The sequence below is a fragment of the Mus caroli genome, chromosome 12 (assembly GCF_900094665.2).
Source record: "Mus caroli chromosome 12, CAROLI_EIJ_v1.1, whole genome shotgun sequence".
NCBI classification, from domain to species: domain Eukaryota; kingdom Metazoa; phylum Chordata; class Mammalia; order Rodentia; family Muridae; genus Mus; species Mus caroli.
Window position 1 is genome coordinate 51,163,072 of NC_034581.1, and position 6,856 is coordinate 51,169,927.

The 6,856-nt window shown below is 45.3% G+C and overlaps 1 pseudogene across 1 annotated transcript; it reads left to right on the forward strand.

Moving 5' to 3' along the window:
• Positions 1-2,164: 2,164 nt before the first annotated feature.
• Positions 2,165-3,863, forward strand: LOC110306930 (annotated as a pseudogene). Its single transcript, XR_002379334.1, has one exon. The product of XR_002379334.1 is annotated as a fructose-bisphosphate aldolase A pseudogene (transcript).
• Positions 3,864-6,856: the final 2,993 nt, after the last annotated feature.

Genomic DNA, 6,856 nt, shown 5'->3' on the forward strand with positions numbered 1-6,856 from the left:
TCTCTGTGTAGCCTTGGCTGTCCTGGAACTCACTTTGTAGACCAGGCTGGCCTCGAACTCAGAAATCCGCCTGCCTCTGCCTCCGGAGTGCTGGGATTAAAGGCGTGCGCCACCACGCCCGGCTACTTACACATTTCTTGAGTGTCTTTCTTTCTGCACATCAGGGACCATAAGTGGCTTCTGCAACCTCTCTGAGTTCCTGTTTGCTGAACTCAGGCAGTGTGGGCGTTACCTTTCTTACAGGTGGCTGGGTTAGAGGGGTCGATACCGATGTGGAATTGAGAGGCTGCTCCACTCTGGACTGGAGATTACACAGTTATACCGTGTCTCTGGAAGACTAGTGGCTTCTCTCAGAGAAAACCAGTTTCAGGGATATGCCAAGAGCAGGCCAAGCCAATCAGAAAAAAGAGGTCGGGAAGGAAGGGCAGAACTGAGCTGACCATTGTTCTGGATCTCTAACTTAACCATCCACACAAGCCACTCCCCTAACAGGGGAGCAGTAGAAGATTGAAGAGGTTGGAGGACTCAAGACCGTTACTCAGATGCCACCCTCCTGCGACAGGAAGACACCGGTGATGGGGGGTGAAGCCGCCCATCCTTGGTGTCTGAGACGCACCTGTTCCTCTCTTCCCCTATGGGGACGACTGCTCATCTTCCAAGTTGCAGTTCAGACTGTTCACTGCCCTGTGAAGCTTGAGGGGACTGGGGAGAGGCAACGGCACTTCTGTGCTGTCCTGGGACTTTCAGTGGCATTTATGAATGGAGTGTGTGTGCTTTGTCTTGTGGGTATAGGGACTCTCCATAGAGAGAGGACTTACATGTCCTTACATGCCCATAGCAGATGTTCGGTGGATTCTTCCTGAATGACTAAGCACATGGTAGCCTTGGTTATTTTTAAAGCATCATTTTGGTAGCAAGACCAACAAGAAGACTAGCAAGCAACAAGAATTTCTCTTGGTAGAAATTCTGTGCCCTAAAAATTGGCTAGCAAACTTCATTGTGCGTCTGCAGATTTAATGCCCATCACAGAAAGCTTGCAGGCACAGTCTCTCCACAGAGCGTGGTGGCTGATGATCGGCCTCTGAAGGATGCCATGTTTTTGTCATAACTTTCCCCACCTAGGATAAACTAGTGGGCAACAGGGAGTCACTTTGAAAATCTCCAATGACTAGAGAGATGGCTCAGCGGTTAAGAGCACTGACTGTTCTTCCAAAGATCCCGAGTTCAAATCCCAGCAACCACATGGTGGCTCACAACCATCTGTAATGAGATCTGATGCCCTCTTCTGGTGTGTCTGAAGACAGCGACAGTGTGCTCACATACACGAAATAAATAAATAAATCTTAAAAAAAAAAAAAAGAACATTCCAATGAAGTTGTGATTTCTTCAGTTCTTACCTTCAAGCCTGATAATCCTGAGTTTAGTCCTTGGTACCCAATTGATGGAAAAAGAACTCTTGCAAGTTGTTTTTCAATTTACACACACACTGTAATAAAAGCTTTTAAAAAGAAGGGATACAAGGTTATTTTCTTAAACATCTATAATATCTTTAGAGCGAAAGCATATTTAATTATGAAAACATTATTTCATAAAGTTATATAATTAGAAAGGATTTTTAGCTTAAAAAAGAGGCTTGTTTTTATTTTATGAGTATGACTATTTCTATAGATGCATACTATGTGTGCAGTGTCCAAGGCGGCCAGAAGGGGGCACTGTATGTCCCGGAGCTGGAGTTACAGAAACTTGTGAGGCACCCCGTGTGGGTTCTGGGAATCCAACCTGGGTTCTCTGTAAGAGTAGTAAGTCTCGCAACAGCTGAACTCTCTCCAGACTATGATTTTTAGCTTCAATTAGTAAAACTAATGTGTAGATCCTTGTAAAACAAAACACAAAAAGTAATTTTTGTGTCATTTTCTTAATTTCAGATGATCATTCAGTTATGAATATTAACTTCTGAGCTGAGCATGGCGGTGCACACCTTTAATCTCAGTACTCGAGAGTCAGAGGCAGGTGGATCTTGTGAGGTTAGCCTGATCTACAAAGGGAGTTCCAGAGCCACATCTACCCACCCACCCCCAACCCCGTCCGCTGAGTAGGTTGCGTTCTCTCGGAACACGCCACAGAAATAGGTTCTGGTAACCCTAGCAGCATTCGCTCCACAGTTCTCTTGCTGCCCGCCTGCCGCAGCACTCAGCCAACCCACCACCTCCTGTGCCAGGACGGTGCTACTACTACCACCGGCACCATGTCTTACCCCTACCCAGCACTGACCCCGGAGCAGAAGAAGGAGCTGTCTGACATCGCTCGCCGAATTGTGGCTCCGGGCAAGGGCATCCTGGCTGCAGATGAGTCCACTGGAAGCATTGCCAAGCGGCTGCAGTCCATTGGCACCGAGAACACCGAGGAGAACAGGCGCTTCTACCGTCAGCTGCTGCTGACTGCCGACGACCGTGTGAATCCCTGCATTGGGGGTGTGATCCTCTTCCATGAGACACTGTACCAGAAGGCAGATGATGGACGTCCCTTCCCCCAGATTATCAAGTCCAAGGGTGGTGTTGTGGGCATTAAGGTGGACAAGGGCGTGGTGCCCCTGGCAGGAACTAACGGCGAGACCACCACCCAAGGGCTGGATGATTTGTCTGGACGCTGTGCTCAGTACAAGCAGGATGGAGCCGATTTTGCCAAATGGCGCTGTGTGCTGAAGATTGGGAAACACACCCCCTCAGCCCTCGCCATTATGGAAAATGCCAATGTTCTGGCTCGTTATGCCAGCATCTGCCAGCAGAATGGCATTGTACCCATTGTGGAGCCAGAAATCCTCCCTGATGGCGACCATGACTTGAAGCACTGTCAGTATGTAACTGAGAAGGTACTGGCCGCTGTCTACAAGGCTCTGAGCGACCACCATGTCTACCTGGAAGGAACCTTACTGAAGCCCAACATGGTCACCCCAGGCCATACTTGCACTCAGGTATTTTCCAGTGAAGAGATTGCCATGGCAACTGTCACAGCACTTCGTCGCACAGTGCCCCCTGCTGTCCCTGGAGTCACTTTCCTCTCTGGAGGACAGAGTGAAGAAGAGGCATCCATCAACCTCAATGCTATCAACAAGTGTCCCCTGCTGAAGCCGTGGACCTTGACTTTCTCCTATGGCCGAGCCCTGCAGGCTTCTGCCCTAAAGGCCTGGGGTGGGAAGAAGGAGAACACGAAGGATGCCCAAGAGGAGTACATTAAGAGAGCCCAGGCCAACAGCCTTGCTTGTCAAGGAAAGTACACCCCAAGCAATGAATCAGGGGCAGCCGCCAGTGAATCCCTCTTCATCTCTAACCACGCCTACTGAGCAGAGGTGGCCTAAGGCTGCCCCTGCAGCACCCCAGGTCCCTGCCTACCCACTTGCTCTTGAGAAGAGGAACCCTTCAGGCTCTCTCCCATCAACCCCTCTTGCTACCCCTCACGACTTTGGTGTGTGGTATTGTCTGTGAATGCTGGCTCTGTCATCCCTTCCAACCCGCTGCTAGTCAACAACTATTTAAAGGGGGAAGGAGGAAGGGCCGCTTCTGCCCCTTTCTCTTGAAGATTCGCTGGGCATGGAGGTGGCAGGTATCACATTTTTAGGGTATGCCTGTAATACCACGTAAAGTGTCCCCACTCCAGCCATCTCATGTGTTTTTAAAGTCTGCTTCAAACAGGTGTTTGTTTGTTTCTTTCTGTCTGGGAACTACTGTAACCTTGAAAATTTGAACTGTTTGGTCAGTGAGCACTTGCCAAACCTCGAGTCTACATATCAGCAAATGTGTTTCTGTTTAACTATCTTTTTACAGTCCTAAGAGAAATAAACATATAAAATAAACGCATCTCAATGCATAGCTGTGCAGGAGTACAGATGTTTTATTAATGAAAATGAATCCAGCTTTTGGTAAGTCATGGCGGCAATATAACGTTTCATTGTTTGGTCCTGTGCTAGACAGTCCCTGCTGTTCCCACAAATTCCTGTAATGCTTAATGGACATCTGGAAGAATTCAGCCAATTAATCGAACTCACATAGGAGCTAGGCTAATGGCTGTCTGAAAGGCAGATTACATTAAATCAAACTTGCAATATGAATGAAAGCACTTAATCATACATGCAACATTCATTAGATGCGACACAGCAAGTGTTTTGATTACTTTAATGAAAGATCAGGTAAAGTGCATCAGCTGAGCAGATTGAAAAGACAGCATGCTTACAAATGTTTGATTATGCCGAATATCAACAGAAACGGTGCCAGTAATTTATAGCAAAACATATTTGTGGGCGTCTAGAGCGGCTGAACACAGGGAAATGTAGAGCCAGGGTGCAGAGCAATGATTAATAGACGACAGAACTTTAGTCAGGTGTCAGGAAGAGACGGGAGTTTAGTCATTTAGAGACACAGGCTCCTTCAGGTTGAGACTTGAAATCTCTGTGAACCCCAACTTCATTTGCTCTAAGGATCTTTGGTGAAGAGGCAGCACCAGCGTAGGGAACACCCTGACTTATGAGAGGACTCACCTCCAACAGCAGGCTTTGAAATCTCTTAGCCAGAGTCGAAATCTTAGTGCTCACAGATACAGCTGGCCTCTAGAGCCATGAATATTTTTGACTGTCCTTGCATTTTCTCAGACACTCCCCACTATGATTCTAGAAAAGAAAACTTACAAAGGATATTTCCTTCATAATGTTAGTGGATTTATAAATTTTAGGATATAATAAAATGCCGTTTGTGTAGCTTTATTGTTTTTAGAAAATAAGGATAAATGATATATAATATAAAGGATATATAATATTTTTAATGTATTACATTTAACGTATAACATCTAATATATGCAGCTTTTAGAGCAGGGTCTTAATTATGTAGCCCATGGTGTCCCTGAATTCAAAGTCTTCTCTCCTTTGTCTTCCAAGTACTAGGATCACGGGTGTGTACCAGTGTGCCCGGCTAATTAATACATTTGGAATTAATTTTGTAATTAATAAAACTGTAAAACAATGAAAATTGCATTCTATACAACTATGCATGACTTCTACAGTGAATATTAATATTAGAGAGGACTACCTTTAGAGACAGTGGCTTTAGTTTGTTAGCAGTGGAATTCTGGGAACAGAAATAGGGAGACACCTGGCAGGTCCTCCTTAGGCACTGTCTCCAATTCAAACTGACCAACAGTGAAGCAAGGATTCCATTGCTTTGATACCAGGGGAGACACCAAGACAGGAAGATGGGAGTTGTAGCAACAGGCGTTTATGATGCTCCATCCAGGAAACTATCACAGAGGAAAACGGAACCAGCAGTTCCCAAACAAGAGATCATCTCAATCCAGAATACAGGCAAGCAGCCAGAGGCAGAGGTTTATGAATTTTCAGAAGAAGAGCGAGGAAAACTTGAACATGAGAAAATTGATATTTAAGCCTAACTTAGCTCACTTGACAAGAAATATGACCAGATAATTGAAAAGTCACTGTTCTAGAACAAAGTCTTCTTTAGCCTCTTCTGGCTGCTGCATCAAAGTACTATGGACCAGGTGGCTTATGCAGAACAGACAGCTATTTCTCACTGTGCTAGAAGGTGAGAAGTCCAAGGTCAGAGCTCCTGCAGGCTGTGTATCTGGTGAGGGTTTGCATCTGAGTCGCAGACTGTGCTTCCCTCCTGTGTCTTTACTGCAGAAGGGTTGGGGTTCCCTGGGGTTTGCCCTATGACCTCACCACCTGCCAAAGGCATTGCTTCCTAAAGCCACTCCCTTAGTGCTCTGTGTCGCTGTATGAATTTTGGAGTCACGTGTATTAAGACCATTGAAAAATATGGCAGAAACATATGTGACTGCTATTGTGTTTTCCTGCATTGCATTTGCATTTACAGAAAGGGAAAGGAAGGAAGCTGGATCAGAGGTAGGCATTATGTATCTCCCCAACCCTCTTTCCTTTGAGACAGGGACTCATTCATGCCCCCAGGTTGGCCTCAGCATATAACATATATATAACATAACATAACATATGTAACCATATATAACATAACATATGTAGCCAAGAGTGACTTTAAGTTCCAATTCTCCTGTCTCTGCCTCCCGAATGCTGAGATTACAGTCATGCACCATCATGCCTGTTTTATCCATAATTGGGAATTAAACCTAAGGTTCTGTATATGTTATTAATTAATGAATCTATTCCCCGGATTTTATTTGAGAGAAGTCTTGTATATATCAGGCTGGTCCTGAACTTGCTTCATAGCAAGTCTGGCTTGATCCTCCTGTCTCAGACTCTGATCACTGGAATTATAGGTATCTACTGACACACCTCATGTATCCACTATCCCTTAACCCCTAGGGGCTTATGGGTAGATAACCATATGGCAGTATCATGTAATACTGCTTGCTTAAGCCTTCCATCAGCCTTTAGTTAAGTAACTTCAAGAGGTCCATGTTGTTGGTCATTTCGCCGATTCATCATGAAAAAAAAAAAAAACCAAAAAACAAAACCACAACCCAGTATTATCTTAAATCATTTGCTTTGTTCAAATTATTTGTGCAGTCTCTTATTGGGAAATATAGTGGTGTATTATAATTTTAGAATGTCAAGTTATTAATGCCCCTGTTTGGAAATACAATAATGATTTTAATTCACTCAGGCCAGTCAAACTGAAAGCCCACGTTTTTCTCCTTGAGCAAGCCCTCCCTCCATCTCTTGGACTGGATGACAAGCAGCTGGCAAACTGAATCTTCCTGCAGCGTTAACTTGAACCTCACCTACCCTGGAGACCCCTCCTATGGTACGACTCTGATAACAATCCCTGTCATCTTCTGGTCTGCCCACCCACCCGCAGGAACCGGTCACAGGAAGAGA